Here is a 20,162-nt window from a genome sequence, read left to right as displayed (position 1 = left end):
GAATTAGCATTACAGATATTAAACCTACATGCGACTGCTTTGTGTGTAGAATCAAACGCGGGCGTTATTTGACGTTTGTTACATCTGAATATGAAAATAAAATGAAATGGAAAACGACCTATTTAACCCCTTAATGTAGAAGAAGCTTGAATAGAACACATTTCACAATGGCCGCTACTGTATTGTGGATATTTAGCAATATTTATATTGGACGTGAATGATAATAATATGCCTGCGCGAGTTGTTGATTCATTCAACAGTCAACAAAGAAGAACCAGCCTACTATTCAATGTTTCTTCACATTCAATCTCTAAACAAGCGATTTTTCGTTCCCATTGTTGGTATCTTGCGGTAGACGTTGAATTACTAAAAGCATTCTGCAATATAACATTAATGGAAATTTAAAGTTAAAAGTTAAGACGCTTTTATATAGAACCGTTATTTACCTACAAAAAAAAAACATTCTATTCAAATTTTTTCTTGTTTGTGCTAGAAAATTGTGCGGAACCTATTGTTATTTTCGATTTTTTTCACCGTAAATTGTTTTAGGCCGTGTCACTTTTGTAAATTTGTGTGGGACTTGGCAAAGAAATATTGGGGCCAAAAATATGAGAAACCTACAGAAAACAGTTGGAATATAAAATTTTATAGCAATGAAAAGAAAAATATTTCTATAAGAATTTAAAAATAATAGGCGATTGTCAAGTAGCTATAGAATACTTACCTATACCTACCTATCTGTTTGATATTGAGAAAATTTGCATAGTGCATACTTACCAAATACTTGCACTACCTATACCTACTCCTACGCTCTATAATCGCCCATTTTTTTGCTGTAAGAGCTAGTGTTTTAGATTTCACTATTATTTGTGATTGTGATATGTGATTATAACATAATTGCAAGCAAAAGATAATAGAAACAAACAACAAAATAAAAAACGGTTTACGATCAGTAGATTAGTAAATACCATTATACAATGGGTGACTAACAATGGCACATATTTGTTTAGTATAAAAAAGCGACGCAAGGATGTAAACGTTATTTTTTGATTTTTGCAAAAATAACATCATATCTACCTATACTTTATATTGCTATAGGTATAGCTACAATAATTCGCTTGTGTCTTTTAAATTTGTTTTTTAAACAATTTTCAAACTTGAGTATATATATGAAGATTTAACGTCAGTAGCATTATTTGATGCCTACAGTAGGTATACAAACACCCCTAATTCGGTTTGAAATTTATTTCTAAAAAATAAAGCCTAGGTATAAATTTTATTGGCGTTAGTTAAGGGATGATATTGTTTAGGTAGAATGTTTGATATAATTGCTGTCTAAAAACCTCTAATTTGGATTTGTTCGATCCTACAACGTTATCTTAAGAAAAAAGTCAAGCTTTAAGATTATTTCTCCAAAAAATAAAGGTTGGGTGCATAAATTTTATTGGCGTTATTTAGTGCAGATTTAATATCAATCGCAACGTATGATATAATACGTATCCAAAGTTCATCCAGCTTATCTCCACTGACTATACGAACCCCGAGTCCCTTTGTTTGTTGCCTTTGCAGAAGGACTTCACAAGTGATTGTTCGTCGTTCCATGTCTCTCTTATAGTTCAACGTGTAGGAAACCAATTTTCCAAGCTTGCGGATCTGTCCCAAGACTATTGAAAATGGTTGGTACAGTAACTTTTAACCTGCTTGCGAATTGTTCGTTCGTTTGGTTCGAATCTTCATCAAGCAATACCTGCAGTTCGGAGTCTTCAAACTTTCTCGGTGCTCCCTCACGCTCAGTGTCTGCAACATCAAAATTTCATTCTTTAAACAGACGAAGCCAATGTATGAGATAGAGCAGAATCGTGTCACAAGCCTCTGCAAGAATTCGGTGAGCTGCAGCAGCAATTTTCTTCAGAAAGAAGTAGTGTAATAAGACTGTTCGCAAATGCTCCCTTTCAAAAATATTTTCTCGCACAAAAATAAATTTTTCATTGAATACTGTTGACAGATAAATAAACTTTAAATTAAAAAAATAAGATGTCAAAGTCAACGCATCTGAAAATTACAGCCATCTAGCGAAAATTAACCGAATTTATTTATAATAATACTTAAATATTTTCTTGCACCATAGGTATTGTTTAGTCCATTTTTTTTTCGAAAACCCATGTTATTGCAACAAGCACTTCTGAAAGATGTACCTACCTATAGAAATTATTGCAGCATCTACTATGAATCCTGAGAATTAAAAAAAAAGAGGTAAAAGCATAATATAAATTTCCAAACCAAATAGAATTAAAATAAAATTTAAATATATAACTATTCAAAATCTGTTATTTACAAAACGCTTTCAAAATTTAACATAACATCTTTTACTGTTTTACTAGATAATTATTACATACAAAATTATAAATTATGTACCTACATTAAAACAAGAATATGATATTTGGCGAATTCCTTGTAAAAATTATAATTTAACACACGGTATATTGACATCTTTGTAACGCAATTCAATAATTTAGAACATAATTTTGGTTTTAAAACTGGAGATAAAAATACATTTTTGTACAGGGAAAAGACCTTAGATAGTTTTAAAATGTGCGAAATTTCCAAACTTAGTTATACAGGCTGATTCACGCAAACTGTTACCCTCGCTGTTACCTAAAAGTATTCCAGCTCTCATTGAAAGTTTAAATCTGAAAATTAGCATGTCAACATACTTTTTCACGATCTATAGAAAGAAAATGTTTTTATGATCGTTTAGCAACTTATTTATTTTAAATAGAACACCCTATGTTTAATTGAGTTTTAGAAATCTACATAAAAATCTACGTCGTTTGGTAACACATTTCGCTATATACAACATCAACGGTTTTCAAGTTATTCAACATTTTTCACAATTTTTGACGTTTTACTGCTTTTCTTTTCAGCTCTGTACATATGACTCCGTTGATTTAAATTTCAAAACGTCTTCCAAAATCAACAATATTGGCTTGATGCTAGACGATAATGACTTAGATTTTGATTATTCTTCTACAAGGTGTTTTAAAACTGATGGTCAATTTTAATAACTTCTTTGGCAAAATAAACATGCTTCATTTTGTTGCACTGTCAAATGTCCGACAAAATTCTATACATCGATCAATTGTCACATTCCCTATGCCTGTTGTTTTCCGTTTTTTTAATTATTATTATAAGAGATTATTTCATTGTACCGTTCATGGAGACTGATGCAACTGAGGAAAACTACTGATTTCAACTTATTCTCTAAGATTTATCTTTAGCGAACATTTTTGCCTTCTGAATAATAAGCCTTGTAACATGCTCGTAATACTGTCAAAGGAGATGTGCGAGAATTTTAGATTGGAATTAACAAAATAATTGAGTACTCTTTAAGTAAGTACTGTATCGATAGTATTTTTCGTCATCTACCGATCACGGTAGAGTACGGTATAATCGTCACATGATGTGACACCGTTGCCTTTTCTGCTTGAAAGTTGAAAGAAAACCTGTGACTTTGTACCCATATACCACATACTCGTACCTATACGAAACCATAAACATTTCCAATGTTAAAAAATGGAATTCTCATACAGGTATAAAGTTACCAAGTTTTCAGTTGGTGTCGTAGATTTGAAATGTATTGCCATTGTTTCTATTGAGTTAAAAGGTACCCTTTTTACGCTTTCTGACCGCAAGGGTGTGGTATTATATAGTCACAATTATATGTAGTAGTACTTTTTGACTCCTAAATAATTAAAAAAATTGGTTTGGTCCCAAAGACAAGACCACTGATACAGCAAATAGTCTGTATAATTTAGGTTGTTGGTTAAAAGAGAAAACTCTCCAATCGGCGAACTCCAATATGTAATTTTATAGCAGGTTACTTAGTTTACTTTGTTTAATTCAATTTTGATAGTTCGTGTCGCAATTTTTACTGTATTAATTAGATTTTAATACGTTGTTCTCGGTTTATTTGACTGTTCTACAAGCGACTGCGCATAAATTATTGTTGTCTACACTTTCGTTGGCTGATTACGGTTTTTTTTATGGAAGGAGTCTTTATTTGCGAGTGTAAATTTCCACTTGTGCGATTTCCAACTTTCAGTTATTTCGCGTAACCGGCGTAAACCTTTTTTCCCTAAAGTTTTTTTATTTCACATCAATAACTTGCCGTAAAGATCTGCTTGTAACAATGGTATTAATTTTTTTATGCTTACAACATTGTTTATTTAAACAACTGCGAAATCCACACCAGAATACTGCACAATTTTTTGTTCTTCGGGAAAAAGCTCAAATTAACTCGAATGAGGACAAATTGTCCGCTGTGGCTAACGAACTCGCAAATTTATTTTTTATTTTGGGACCGAATTGTCCGCTTTTAATTTAACGCTAAAATCAAGAATATTTTTCTAAGGACCTTGCTTCTCAGAACATGCAAACGTGAATTAATCTAAACTCTCGAAAAGTAATCCCCCCTTCTAGTAACTACTTAGTAATTTTTATGCCTAGATGGCAAATTGTTAATGACGGGTATTAATCATTTTCATTGGTTATTAACTTTCTTTCCACCAAAAGCAAACGACATTTGGGGTCCAAGCTTGTGTTGTCTCACAGTCTGATACCCATATTACTGAGTTGCAAAAGTAACTAAAGAAGGCTAACTAACAGAGTATAATTTAAATTGTAAATTACCCTTAATTAGATGGACATTTCACATTAGTCGATTAAGGCGGATAGCACCGGGTTCTGTAAAAGCATGATTATTTTTTGAACGCGAACGCGAACCGAACACTTGTTTTAGTGTTTATCGCAAATTCGATAAGTTTGCAACTAGCAGAAAGCAAATTTATCTTCAGATCTATTGCTATAGCTTCCATTTTTGCACAAATAGTTATCTTAAATATACGAAATATGATTTTCTTGCATTATACCTACCTCTTGACAAATTGCACTATTCCAGGTAAAGTAAAAGTTAATTAGCAAAGGTATTCAAATCAATATGTTTTTAACTGCTGAGTACCTACATATTGCGAAATCGTAATGTAGAAGTAACTAGCTGCAAGGAAAACGTATGAAGATTTATGACGTTTCCCATATACTTAGGTACCTGTATTATGTGCAATCTGCGTTTTGAAATATGTACCTAAACCTTTTGAACTGGGCAGAAAGTAGAAAATTTGGTTTTATTAATGCATGTACTGAGCTTGAAATGATTACAAATTTCATCATGGCCATAATCATCAAAGATCTTATGCAAGAAGATGATAGTATCAGCATTACATTTAACGGTTATAAACGAATAAACTGTCCGGTATAAAAACTAACAGCCTCACAATTGGTATTGATACATTGTAAACATTAGATACCTACATAAAACAGCTGGTTTGAATAAAATTTATTTCTTCGCGTAAATTCCACACTTTAATGTTAGTAAATTAGATAACTGCATTATAAGAAAACAAGTTAAATCCGCCGCTGTTGTGTTAGTTGAAGGATTCTTAACGAGTCGACTGAAAAATCACCTATTAAACATATAATATATTTCTAATGGCCTATTACAGTTAAACGCATGGAAGGATTGGTAAATGATGCCGCCCTTGTTTAACACGATGTAATTTCAGCGTCACTCACGCATGGGTAATAGCAATCAATTAGAATACCTCATCGCGTTTACCAGTTACAGATACAGACTTTATATATTGGTAGAACGCAGCATGCTACCGCTATTATATTGTTATAAAGTTAAGGGTGACTTAGTTAGTTTCATAATTTATTATTTGTATGTAGAATAATAAGAGGGTGGTAGTGGTGGTGCTTTAATTGTGTTTTGAACAAACGAGAGGGAAATCTCAATCTATAATGCTGTAACTGTTTCATCCTTCTGTTGATTAGGCGCATGAGACGTGTCGGTGACATTCAACAATTTACTAATTACGATCCAAGGATTTAACCAGAATGATTTGTTTTTTGAGATAATTTAAATCTAGGCACGGATTTTCAATATAAACCTATATACAATTCCAATCGTTTTCGCTATAAGTGCAGTTTTTTTTCTAATTAACGAAAGGAAATTCGTAATAGATTTATTACCAATAAATTAGCAATTTCGCATTCCAAGTGACAGTTTTGAAATTTGTCCTTATGTAAGATATTTTTAAGTTTTATTATCTTATCTTAAATATCACATTTTTTCCGAAAAAAAACTTGTGGGTATTGGAAAGTAGGGAATTTTTATGTCACGGAAATGAAGCAAGAGGACGCATCGCATCACATTTTGAAAGCAATTTGTTAGCGACTTTCCTTCTACTGTAGAATATTTTATTTTGCAATTAATTCTCTATCATATAAAAGTTGTTCTTTCAAAAAACTACAATGTCTCGTTTCCGTTATTGACGGTGGACACCGAATACGGTGCACACCCATTGACCCAACATTTCATGTAAACGGAAAGTGTTGCAAAAGGTAAATTAAATTTAGGTTATAAAAAAAATCGAACGTGGGTTCTACGCAAATCCGAATGTGTGCAGTGTTTCAAAATATCTAAATGGTAAATCATACTAGGAAAATACAAAATTTGAAACAAACGCGTTTTAATCATCCAGATGTGCCGGTCGGAATGCCGTTTGCCGTTTTTAGGGCGGAAAGGGAAAATCAGCAATGGTCTGGTCTGTGCTCTACATGTCTACCTGCGCGTGCTATGAGTAGGTAGGTACCTATATACCTACCTATTTTTTTTACTTTGGTTACACAATGTGTAAGTAATGGCGGCCAAAAACTTTCTTTTAGGTCTCTAGGTGGTTTCAAAATCTTCATTTAGGAGCCAATTTCGTTGAGGAACTCCTTACTATACTTTCTTTAACTTCAGTTAACGTATAAGTGCCCAATTTAAAGTTTTTTTTACGGCATCCATCTAAATTTTTCCGCGGTCTATCTAGAAACCGAACACAAAACCAACTTCCTCATACTTACCTATTAGTGAGACCTGCAACGTCATGGTATTTTTTTTCAAAATTTATATATAGTTATTCTAAAGACCTTATTTTTCTGTGTACAACCTACAAAAATTGCGCCAGGTTTTAATATAACAAACAAAAAAATATGGCAAAATTTAAGAAATGCAAATGCACATTAGGCATATAAGATGGTCAAAAACAATTTTTTTATCTGACGTGACGTGACGTCATACAATCTTATTTCAAGTATTTATATTTTTATGGGCTTTTGCGCACTGACGTCATGCAACTGTTTTTTTTCAATAGTAATCCACATTTTTTATTAAGAAGTTTTCGAGTTGTTATCCATTCAAATACGAGTTCAACCCGGAGCAAACTTTAGACTATAAATGAATTATTAGTAGGTAATAGTATTAGTAATAAACACAAAATATATTGTTTTATTTGTCCGGCGACTTATGAAAATATGCAAACAAAAAATTTGTTTGAGATCGGTAATTTTAGTCGTTTCTCGACAAATCTAGAGATTTATTTAAATTTAGTAAAAGCAAATAGAGTGAGTGTGAAACATATCCATTTCAGTTTTTTTATAAAATATTGACCATAAACCTTCTATACGGGGTGTGTTTTTAAATTTTTACTATGTATATGGGAATGTTGTAAACCATGAGAGATATAAGGTTTTGTATTAGGTATAATAAAATAAATAAGGAGAAAATAGGATATAAAGTTGCCCAAATTGGAAAAATTACGCAGAATTTTATGCTGATTAATTTTTCCTTTCAAAGGTTCTAATCAAGCAAAGTTATGCAGAATTTTATGTTGATTTAATCTAATAAAATCTAATAATAAATAGACAAATAGCCAAGTTATGACCAAAAAACCGGAAAATTTACTTTTAGAGAATGCGCAATTGATTTATATTCAAAGATTTAAAAAATTATGATTTTAACAAACACTTTTTTCTCGGCTTTCTGATGGTGCTCAAATAAAGGTTTTATGACTTGTGTATGTCGAGATTACATCAACTTTCATACGGAGGCCATATTGGATTTTTACTTCATTCGATAGAGAAAACAATTATAAAACCATTGATACTAAACACTTTGTATTGGGAATTAACTTTGAACTTTTGCGTTGAAGTTTACATTGTGTTTCTTATGGCAATAATTCCATAGCTTGCTTGAAATTATTTAACATTTTTTGTTTATTGTCTTGCATAGGAACCATCAACACGAACATGGAAGCATTGCCATGAGAAATACATTGTAAACTTCAACGCAAAAATTCAAGTTTAATTTACAAATAAAATACTAAGTATATTTGGTATCGCCGATTTCGTAATGTTTGTCTCTGTTGACGGAAAATCCAATATGGCGACCATAAAAAATCAGAAAATTGATGTGATTTACTCGAAACCACTAGTCATAAAAATTTTAGTACCATCAGAAAGCTGATAAAATTCACTAAAAGTTTGTTAAAACAATTTTTTTAATAGATGAACGCTAAAACACTAAAATGACATTTTTCGGTTTTTTGGTCATAACTTGGCCACGTTTGTGTAGAGCTACGAGAAACTTTGAAAGGGGAAATTAATCAGCATAGAATACAAAGAAATAGCACCTAGAAAAAGAAGTCCGCGCAACATTAAAAAAACTTCCAATAAAAATATATCTGGAAATCATTTTATAGAATATTATACAGTATGTGTACTATATTATAATCGATCATTTTTTTTTCATTTTTCGCGAAAAAGTCCTGCATTTTCCAAAGCCCTGCTTTTTCCAAATAAATTGAAAAAACCGGTTTGGCGACATAGAAGTTTTAATTTAGTCCCAATATTTAGGGATGAAATTGGCTCGAAATTATAGATGTCCAGCTTGGTTCTAAGAAAATAAATTCAGCTCGCGAAACTCGGTTTGCTTTCAAGCCGAGCCGAGTTAAGTCGGATTTAAAATAATGGAATTTATAATTGAAGATTGAAAATGGACAAACTTTAATCAGCAACTAATTTTAATAAGTTGACTAAATATAAACAAAACATTATACAGCGCATAGAATTGGTTTACATACCATACGGATTTCAATGGTAATTTCTTTATATTGAAGCATTTTCTCTCCTAATTATTTTACATGTAAAATGCTGCAGCAATGTTGTAAATAAATTTTTCGTAGATTGTAAAGTTCTGAGTTTGTTAATGTGCCCATTTGTAATTTTTTGTTGTAGGAAATCGGAGAAAATTAAGGAAATTGTAAATCTAATTATTGAAACAAAAATTAAATTCTTACACAGATACTGAATTCTAATTCATTTATTTTTCGGATGAAAAATAATAAATGGGGACATGAGCAGACGCAGAATTTTTCAAGCTACAAAAAACCTAGAATACAGGAGTAGGTACAAGGAATTTTTCGACGTGATACTTCCACGAGTACTATCCCCACTTCTTGGCCGTTGCATCGTGCTGCTGTAATACTATCGGCCGCCGACTCGGCATCGCTCTAAAGTCTAAACAACCCACCGTTTGAGAAACATAAGTAGAGACTTAATCACATTTTATACGGTAAATATATGAAATTGCACACATAGGCATCACTAATATTTAAATTCAGAATAAATTCGGTCAGCGGCTCAATAAGCGAGAAAACTCGAAACGAAAAAGACACAGATTTCGTCGGATCGAATGAAATAAATTGAGTTCGGCTCCTTTTCGAGTCAATCTTTCGTGCCGAGTCGAATTTAGTTCGAGTTCGTGTCTATCCATACAAATATTGACAGCAACTGCCGGCCACGTAGCACTTCTCTGCTTTAAGCTCAACATTCATACAAATGCATACACTTGCTAACAGTATACAAGATCTGCATGAGCCTACCCACAATGTTGTACAATTTATCAATAATTATAGTTTACTTGATTTTTATTGTTGTTTTGATGTTTTTTTTTCATTTATTCGAGAACCCAGCACATTAAGTGATGACGTAATAGAGATGTTTCCCTCAATTTTAATTTAATTCTTTCACTTTGGCCAACGATAGTAAATAGGAGGTTGGGTGTTCGAAGTTAGAAGGTTAGAATTTTTCATCTGTGGCAGAGATGGGAATTTCCTTAGATCAGTTTCGAGCATTCTGCCGGCTACTCCGAATTAGGTTTTCCTGTAGTTTTCCTAATTCGTAAGGTAAATACCGGAGTAGTATAGAACAACTTAAGACCTTCTGCAGGGACACCTCTAAAGAGCATTATGCGGGTCACTCTGTAATTGGGCGCAAACCTGTTGAGGGCCCAGAACAAGATAGATAAAACCCTACTATTCCACTTTGTCCGTCAGAGCCTTGCTTTAAGCTTGTCTATAGACAATCGACCACAAAGACGTGAATCCAAAATATGATACAAAATATCATGTTCGTAGCAGATGTAACTCACAAGGAGCCGCAGAGCGCAGTAAATTATTTTGAAGAGGATTCGAGCCAGAGTCACCAAGTAAGTATTATAGTCATGGAGCAGATTAGTGATAGTACAGGTAAGCAACGTACTGATGCAATCGTTCGCCTTTTTTTTATTATTGTGTAAAAATTACTACACTTTGTCACGTCATAATCTCTGTTTCACTATTTGTCTCTAAACCTCACATTACATTGACACGTCCAAGAAAATTAGAGAGAAAGAGGAAGTAATTTCCGAAAAACCTAAAATTTTTATTAAGTGTTGCCCCTTCAGACGGCGAGGTATAATTTTTGGTAGCCGAAAAACCTTTACGTATTCTGACGTTTTTCAGATTTTCACTTGTAATTTAGAAACCGCTATATTTTAACTGCAACAATTAATGAGCATTAAATTCTGCCTCAATTAACCCCCCCCCCCATCCAGTTCCAAAATCGAATCAATTCATAATTGGATGATTGAAGAATGGCAATTATTTCTTCATTGAGGAAGCAACAGATTGCTTTATGTGAACGAAACACAAGATGGCGTGACCATTCTTGAAGAGCACTTGTTAGTAGCTGTGTACTCCAAAGGTGCCTACCCATCCGTGATGTGAACCTGATCTTTCTCTCTCCAATCACCTTTGCAACATGGAAATACTCGGTGAGGAGTATACACCACCTGGCGCAAGCGTGGTAGTGGAGAGACCTCAACCTTATCAGTTAGCATTGGAAAAGTTAAGTACTTCCTTCTTCCAGTAACGAAGGAACCCTTTACCAGCGAACTTGTGAAAAGGGAGATGTGGAGACGGAATTGGATCATCAGACTATACCACTTCCTCGTCTGATGCAAGAAAATTGCGATGATTGTGCTACGATCGGCTTTAATTGTTAAGGATCAGTCGTGCCAATGGCCAATTTTCATTACTGCTAAAAGTTGTCCCTACTCAAAATCTGTACACCAAACTAAATATGCTTCAAGACGATTTTCTACTTTCTGGAAATCACTTCCAGCTCCGATCCTGCTTTTACTGGAGATTTATTACTGAGACGTTTAGGAAGACGAATGAAACTGACATTGATTTTATGAATTAATTTATCCTTTTTATCTTCAGTACAGTTAAGATAAGTGCAAAGACCCTCTTCTTCCTCATTTTGGGCTAAATCATATTCTTAATTTCGTAATCGAACCACAATAATACCATCCATCGCACATGCTTCAAAGATTAAGTGCTGGACAGAATTAGCGAAGTTAATGTATTGACAATGACGTAATTCTACACGATAATAGCTTTCTTCTATTTACATTGGGTACATCTCAAACGATCCTTTTATTTGTCTTACACAACTTGAGGTCAGAAATATATTTTGTACAGAATGACATCAAATTGATGTACGAATTGAAACTTTCGGGCCCAAGTATTCAAATGGAATGTTTTGAATCTTCCGAGAGAAGAATTAGAGAAATTTGTTGGTTTCGATGTATGCTTTTCGGTATTTTAATTCCAAAAATTCTTTCTGGTTAATGACTTGTGATTTTCACCCAGACCAACTTTCACTAACGAATTGGAAGCGCATTAGTAGTAATTGTCAACGAAGTTGACGATGTGGTAGGTGTTGGAAAGCTACATGCAGCTTCCGGTCATAATATTAAGTAACCTTTTTGCTAAAAGCTAAATCAAGCGTAACAGGCATCGAATTTAAAAATTTTGGCGCTCCTTACAATTTATAAAGGATAACGCGATAGGTGTTCCGATCAACAAGGCGATTTTGTTAGTTTGTAATCTGTATTTGGTATGGAGGCTGTGTATATACAATATACGTCCTGCACAATGACCGTACGAAACTAGTCGGTAGCCAGAGATTGTTTATTCCATTGTAAGATATGTAAGAAACACAATGCAGTAGCGGCACTGCCGGTGGTGGCTATCGCAACTTCAATCGCGGCTACCGATCTCAATTCCATCTCGACCCAACCTCCGTATAGTATTCAATACACCAACAATATTGTGTTCTTATATACGATGAGTTATGTGTTTCTAAAACCAGTCGATTTAAATCTTGCGTCTTTCAAAATGGTAACGAAATATACAGGTACTGTTCCAATTTTTTGCACGGGAAAGCGCGCCATGCATCAGGTTTTAGCAGTTTTTCAATACAGAATTATCGCGATTGAACATTTTTTTGTAATTACTTCATTTATAACGGAATTTATAGCTGACAAAAACATGGTAATTCAATTACGGTATTAGAAGTTGTTGTAAAACTGTCTTGTTTAATCTTTCCTCAAACGACATGTCATGGGCTTGCGGTAAATCCTCAATATCCTTGACTGGTTTGCACTCACAATATAAAAAATAATTACATTTTAGAAGTGCATAAATGCTCATCTGCCCACTTCTTCTCAGTGCGTTACAGAAATTAACAACTTGAAACCCCAACCTGGTGATTTTAGGTCAAAACCTTTTAAAATCACAATTTTTGGCTTATAGAAACGTAGGCACCAGGCGGTCGTGCCAATAAACTTAAAAAAATACCTACTATGCAGACTCTCATGATTGTTAACAAATATGATTAAGTGAGCACTTAACTCAATTTTTTTAATTTAATGTTAATGCAATCGCTATACGCTGTTAATTATTTCTACAAATTAAGATAAAAGGGAATTTACATTTTTATCACAATCACATAAAATTTTAGTCACAAAAAGAATCCATCATTACTTCACACGCAAAAAAATGGTATACACGTCACATACATTTTTTGGAATACCAAATGCTAATAAATCGTAAACATACTTCAGGAAAAAAAACTGCAACAAAAATAAAGCTAAATGCATGGTAGGTATAATAAAAAAAAAAATAAAAAGCTAAATGGAATTGCACTCTTATGTATGAATTCTCTAGTCAGAAGTAACAGGAGTAGGCAGTCGCACAATTTGTACGGGCATGGATTGCAGGAGTTCCATAATTTTTCCATCAAGCTTCGTTTTAAGACACATTGATTCCTTAATTTAATTTTTGATTGTTAATTATTTCAGAGAAATTTCCGATTATTTTATCTCATTGTCGATAAAGCATATTGAACGACGGTTTTTTCTATACCCATTGAGACAATCTTTCATTTTCGAGTTTTCTATTTGATACTGAAGGTGGGTTTTCTACTTCAAATACATTTTTACAAGCTGCCCCATAAGTATTACTTTCAACTCTAGAACAGCAACACGCGACTTGTTATATCAACATTCTTAGTAGCTTTTAAACCTGTTAGGTATGCTTTCAGCCCTCCGCTATTCAATCTGGAAGTGTTGATTCCAGAGCACACTGAAAATGTAACTATGGTGTATACCAGCGTTTCTCAAACTTTATTAAACAGGGGAGCCCTTAGAAAGTGGAATCTAAGATGGTGGAGCCCACAGGGCCCCTACAAGGGTGTCCTTGCTGGGCGAAGCGTATTCGACAAGGGAGTATGGGGGGGTCACGTAACCCCAATGACTAGGGGGGGGGGATCCTCCCCCGGAGACATTTTTGAAAAAATGGAATATCCACTTTTAGCACCCACAAGTGCGGATGTTTTTAAAGGAAATACCTGCGTTAGAAGGCCCAGGCGTTACCTCAGAAATACGTTGTTGTTTTCATGCTTCAATTTGTAGCCATCTGTCCATTTCAGGTAATTTTTTGAGAAAACAAGCAGAGACTTGCTGGGACCGGTTAAATTTTAGACGGTGCGATTGGCTGTGCGGCGTGATGTACGTGTGAAGGTTGCTAGCTTGCACCAATGGCGGAGGAGCTCTTCCGGAACTTTCGCGGAACACTGGGGCTCCGCGGAGCTCACTTTGAGGAACGCTGGACTGTATACCTACCACTCAAGTTCCGTTGAACGTTAACATTTTCAATGACTGAGATGATATGCAACAGTGGCAAATCTAATTTTGAGTCATTTGGTAGATTTGGTGATGCATAATATCTACCAAACAAGTTTTGGTAAGAGGTTTTTTTATGGTATGAACAATTATGGTTGGTTGGTTAACTTTGCGACCAATCTACGTACTTTACATTTGCGGTCGGTGCGGCATGATCAAGGAGGGCATACATTTTTAATGGTACCTAACTACTAGTTTTCATTACGTATTATTAAAGGGTACACTTGTTTTGATATAGCAGTATAAAATGTGTGCACTTCAAAAATATGTAATAAAAGCCTGGAAGCCGACCCCTCTCATTACAGGTCTCTTTTATTGTAGAAATAATTCTATATTGATGATGTCAAAACTTGAAGAGCGAATATCTCGACGATTGGTCGGAGGAACATACCCACAAGGGTAAGATGAATTGTCTGGATGAGACATAGGTATCTATTGATGGAGTCAAAGTGAATTCCTTGAAAACGAAGTGTCGGAAGAGGGTACTCATAAAGGGCAAGTGGAACGTCAGGACGAGACACATCTCTTGTATGTCAAAACACTCAAAACTCAAAGAGCAGAACGAACGTCTAAACGAGACCCATCTACCGACGATGTAAAAATTTAATTATGGGTATCTCGAAAATGTAATTGATTACAATCGATTACGATTACATTTAATGAAAATATAACAAATTAACCTCCTAAAAACAGATCCCTATACTTACTATAATATAATCTAACAAAATATCAACTACTAAAATGCTCAATTTGACTTTTAAACTTCATTCCTTTTGTCACAAGAAAAACCTTCAGAATGTTCGCATTTTGCATTTCTTTGTTTATGAGGGAAAAAACTCGTCAATCTCCCAGAGCATTTTCATTGCTTTAATTCTGAGAACGCTATAGCAGTGGGTTAACCTGGAGCTGCTTTGACTCAAATCCGTCGCAGAAACGGCCAGCTAGCTCAAGGTTGTAAACAGTGGCGTACCGTCGGTCATTGGTGCCGGGCCCGTGTTGCGCAGTTCAGTTAAAGCTGAACTGTGATGCTAAGGGTCCCTGGTTCGAATCCGTTTTCGGGCATGGACATTTGTAAATGTATGGTGGGTTGGGTTGGTAGAGCAGTCTTGGCTGAAACCCCGCCCACTCAAAAATAAAGGCAAGCTAAAATAAATACAAACTTGCCGCCCCAATAAATAGGCAAGGCACGTAAAGGTTAAGTCTTAATGTTAGTTTTTTATTTGAAATAAATCTACTAGAGATAATCGAAATTTTACTATTATTATGTTTAAACTAAAATAATGAAAACTGAAATATCACTAAAAGTTTATTTTAATAGTACTAAGTATATTATGTATCAAGTTTTATAAACGACACTTTAGACACGAGTCTAAAGAAGTTTATATAAAACGCGTTACATACTATACTTTTTCTATACGAGAATTGTTGAAAGGACACAAGCATAATGTCCTCAGAAAAGGATCCTACACGGTTGTGTTTTCGCCATTCATCGAAAATATTCTCGAAAAAATTATAAGCTCCCTTGTATACTAATACTTTGATTTCTCGGGTAAGAAGAAATTTCTGATGACTTCTGTTGCCGCTTGCATTATTTCAGAAGGACCAGTAATAACATTTTTCTCTTCATTATCATTCTCTTTGTCCATTTTTGAAAAGTAGGAGTTCCCCTTACGATGAATGTCAAAATGACAAACGCCAAAGGAACCTTATTTCAAGAATTATATTTAGCAGCACGAATATAGACGAAATCCATTGTTAATTGCTGGTATAAAAAAAAGTACGACGCACTGTGTGAAATTACAACTTATATAAGGTAACTTACCTTCCAACTCGTCTCCCAATCGGTACGCCACTGGTTGTAAAGTAAAAAGGTTTGTGAACTTTTACAGCGGTTGATTTGTTCGGGCATAAAATCTTCGAAACCTCTTTGCATAAGATTGAGGGCCATCCAGTTTATTTAAAATAACGAGCCCTGTATAAAACTGGGAAGATACCAACGAAGTAATAATGAAATCCAATACGAAGAGACTGATATAGAGTTCTTCAACGATAATCAAAATAAATCTAATAGGTAAATGTAAATTAAGTTTCCCCTCACAATACAAAATATGAATTCAATACGATTACGTTAAACCTTCAAATAAAACTCGCCATTAATTCCCCAAATGAATAAATCTCCTGATTCAATAATGATCGAAAAAATTGATTTACTGAATCTCAACAAGATAAATGCTATTTCGAGCAAAAATTCGCACGGAAATCGCCATGTACAAGTAACAATATAAGAACAGGTCTTACCTTGAGTTATGCAGGACGTTGATGTGAGCTCAATTCCAACCTTCTGTCGATAAAACCTAGAACAAATCGAAGAACTCAGAAATCTCAAACCACATGGCTCGGGATCTAATTAGGTAATTGATTAATGCCTGAAGGACTTTGATCTATTTGTAACCCGCGTCAGTATCATTTACGATTCTCAATCCTGTAACGTAACGTACAGTCGTACACGATCACGACACTAGGCTTAATATAACATTCGTGCTAACTACTGTAGGCTGTCTAAAACACAGGATGGTGTAGTGCACCAATTTCAACTACTCTACAACAGCTTTCCTAATAGTATAAGATCCTTGCCCCTTGCTGTGCTAAACTCTGGCCTCAAAAAATTTCTCCCAAGTAATGCTCTATTATTTTCTTTTCTTAGTTAGTCTTTAAATGTACCTTTGTATTTTGTTTGTAATATTTTTCTAATGGCGACCGTAAGTGTCAGTTCAACCGGCTTTATGGCTCAGTGGTAAGAGCGTTGGGTTATAAATCCGGAGGTCGGGTGTTCGAACCTGGGTTGAGGTGAATTTTTCTCTGTGGCGGAGATGTAAATTACCTTAGACCAGTTCCGAGCATTCTACCGGCTACTCCGAATTAGGTTTTCCTGCAGTTTTCCTAATTCGTAAGGTAAATACCGGAGTAGTATAGACCAACTTAAGACCTTCTGCAGAGCACCTCTAAATAACGGGCGATCAAAAATGAGTTGCTGTCGAGTCGCCTTTGGAAGTTCAAGAATACGATTTTCCATGTAAACAAAAATTTCAAAGGCGACTCGACAGCAACTCATTTTTGATCGCACAGTAGCATTATGCGGGTCACTCTGTAATTGGGCGCATGCCTGTTGAGGTCCCAAAACTAAGAGAGGGATAATAAATAAATAATAATAATAAATAATAAAGTGTACTCACACAAATAACGGTATAATAAATATTATTATTACTATTAATTGTGCGCTACTTCGGAGGTAAAGGTGAATATAAAGTTCGTATGGCAATTTACTACTTGTACCTACTTTTGGACGTAAAACTTGAATGGTATGGTACCTACCTCAAGAAAGAAAAAAACCCTAAAGGAAATAACATATAATCCCTCCAATAAGGTAAAATTTAACTTACCTCTTAAAAAACAGAGGAACTAAATGAAGTCGTTATATATAACAACGATTGTCGATGGTTCGAAGTTACAGTAGACACTTGAAGAAGGTACAGGATAACCTAGTATTCAAAATGGTTGTAGGCAGTGCCGGACTTAAAGACCCAGGGCCCCTAGGCACTTGAAATTTGGGGGCCCCCTGGCCCTTATCCCGCAGTCATTTTAGAAATTCAGGGAATTAAAGGCACAGTACAAAATGTATATTTTAAAAAAGAATTTAATTACTCTAATAATCATCATAGCTAGTTCCTTAAAATCTATACAATCATACGGCGAACTTTCTTCTCTGCGAAAGAGCGGATGACGTCGTCATAGTCAGTGAATTTAATCTGTGTTTTTCTATATTAGATCTTAAAAAGTCTATTCTTTTTAGCGCGGAAAACGATCGTTCTGCTGAGCAGTTTGACGCGGATGTGCACAACAGCATTCGGAGCGCAATTCCTACGTTTGGATAAATGTCCAAAAAGCCTTTTTCCAACAAGTATTTGTATAGATTCAAAAAAGAAAACTCTATAACTTCATTCATCGACAATGTTTCGCTTTAAACCTCTAGGATTGGATAATATTGGCGACTGTTTTGATGAGACAAGCCCAGCCGTTTGCTGGTTTATTTATATCAAGGTCCGTTACACACTGGGGCCCCTTCACACACTGGGGCCCCTTCACACACTGTGGCCCCTAGGCCCAGGCCTTGTGGGCCTAGCCGTAAATCCGGCATTGGTTGTAGGTACTCACGTAGGTAAGTGTAAAACTATATAATCGTCGCTCTCGGAGAGGACGCAGAACCCGTCCAAATAACTAACGTCGAGATCCACAAAGTAACTTCAATCGCCAGAATAATTACCTATAGCCAGATGGCAATTAGAACCACATGAGTTTTTCACTCTACACCCTCAGCTCTTTAACTACGGCATTCAATAAAATCTAATTTGATTGTATTTGTGTGCATAAACAAATGAAAATTACCCAAAAACCGAAACCTTGAGGTACCTATTTGAAAAATACACAGATTTATTTAAAACATTGTTCTATAGGTAATGTTTACCATTTATATTGTATATTATTCCCAATTCAATTTTATTTATTATCTCATTCGAGTCGGCATACATACCTACCGCAGTACCTGGAGGCATCAATAGGTTGCGATAAACAGCGTAAAACAGATAATAAGGCAGGCGCAATCCTTCAACTTCAGATGTATCTTATCTCAAATTAAAACTAATTTATTTTAATAAAAAATTCCTTTACTTATTTAGGGAAGTACCTATTCCTAGAGCCCAAAGCTCTACGTTTAGCAAATAATTCACGTTGGTACCACATTTTATTAAGCATTGCAGGTACCTAATCATACACTGATCCTATAATAATAGGTAGCTACATCGCAAAGGATCAAACTAAGCAAAATTTTGAATGAATCTGTTTTGCTTTCATATTTCTGAATTTCAATTTGCAAATAAAAAATGAAACTATCTGCACCTGCTAAAATTAGCTAAAAGTAGTCTTACCTGCCCACACGCCCACATAAACGTAGGTAATTTATACAAAGTTTTAAATAATTTGACTTACCCACAGCAAATAGCAACAGCTACTGCCGCTCCACTCGTCAAACAGCAAACAATGCCCAGGTAAATTTCATCTAATATATTTGGGATTTAAAAAACCACTAATCATGCAGTGGACACATCACTCACAAAGCAAACGAACATCAGCTGCTTATTACGTAGAGAAGAATACACCAAAGTGAAGCTGTCAATTTATCAATGGAACCATCACATCATTTAAGTAGTTTCCATTTGTCTTGGCATTCTTATGCAAGAAGGCGGGTTTCGTATTTATTTTTTCAGTCTAATCAATAAATGCATCTATAATACTGTTGTTTTTTTTACTTGCAATCATTATAAATGATAAAGTTTTATATACCTACTTATTTAAGCATTTAATTAAAAAGTAAAATTAATTTTATTAACTACTGTAGACAACATTTTGAATATATTTGTATAGTTGATACTGCTTTGAAGTATAATTTTAATGCTCAATTAACATTTTATAACGTCCCGGTATTTATTAATCAAACATAATGAAGTTTTTACTGGAGCTATTTTATACAAATAAGCCTTTTACAAACTACAAATGTAAATTTATCAGTTGGAATTCAATGTATGTATATCATCGTCACCTACCACATGGAAACTGTATCAGTCCAGAGATTCTCAATGCAAGTATTTTTTACTGGCATTTATTTGGTCGTACGGTAAACGTGCAGGTAAGTGTAGTTTTTGTGTGAAAGTGAATACCTACCACCTTTCAGTGTCAGGGGTGTACACTCTGCTGTAATGTTGGTATGCAATAGTCGCGCACATTTAGCGCACGTGTATAAATAATAACTGGTAGT

General features: G+C 34.5%; 1 long non-coding RNA gene across 1 annotated transcript; it reads right to left on the bottom strand.

Annotated features, from left to right (window-relative positions):
* Positions 1-1,506: 1,506 nt before the first annotated feature.
* LOC116171610 lies at positions 1,507-19,498 on the bottom strand. The gene is made up of 3 exons (XR_004145477.1): positions 19,337-19,498; positions 16,592-16,647; positions 1,507-1,797 (listed from the first exon to the last, which is right to left on the bottom strand). It is a non-coding gene; the product is annotated as an uncharacterized LOC116171610 (long non-coding RNA).
* Positions 19,499-20,162: the final 664 nt, after the last annotated feature.

Source organism: Photinus pyralis, unplaced genomic scaffold (assembly GCF_008802855.1).
Source record: "Photinus pyralis isolate 1611_PpyrPB1 unplaced genomic scaffold, Ppyr1.3 Ppyr1.4_LG5, whole genome shotgun sequence".
In the NCBI taxonomy this organism is placed as follows: Eukaryota; Metazoa; Arthropoda; class Insecta; order Coleoptera; family Lampyridae; genus Photinus; species Photinus pyralis.
This window is presented reverse-complemented; position numbering and strand designations above follow the sequence as displayed.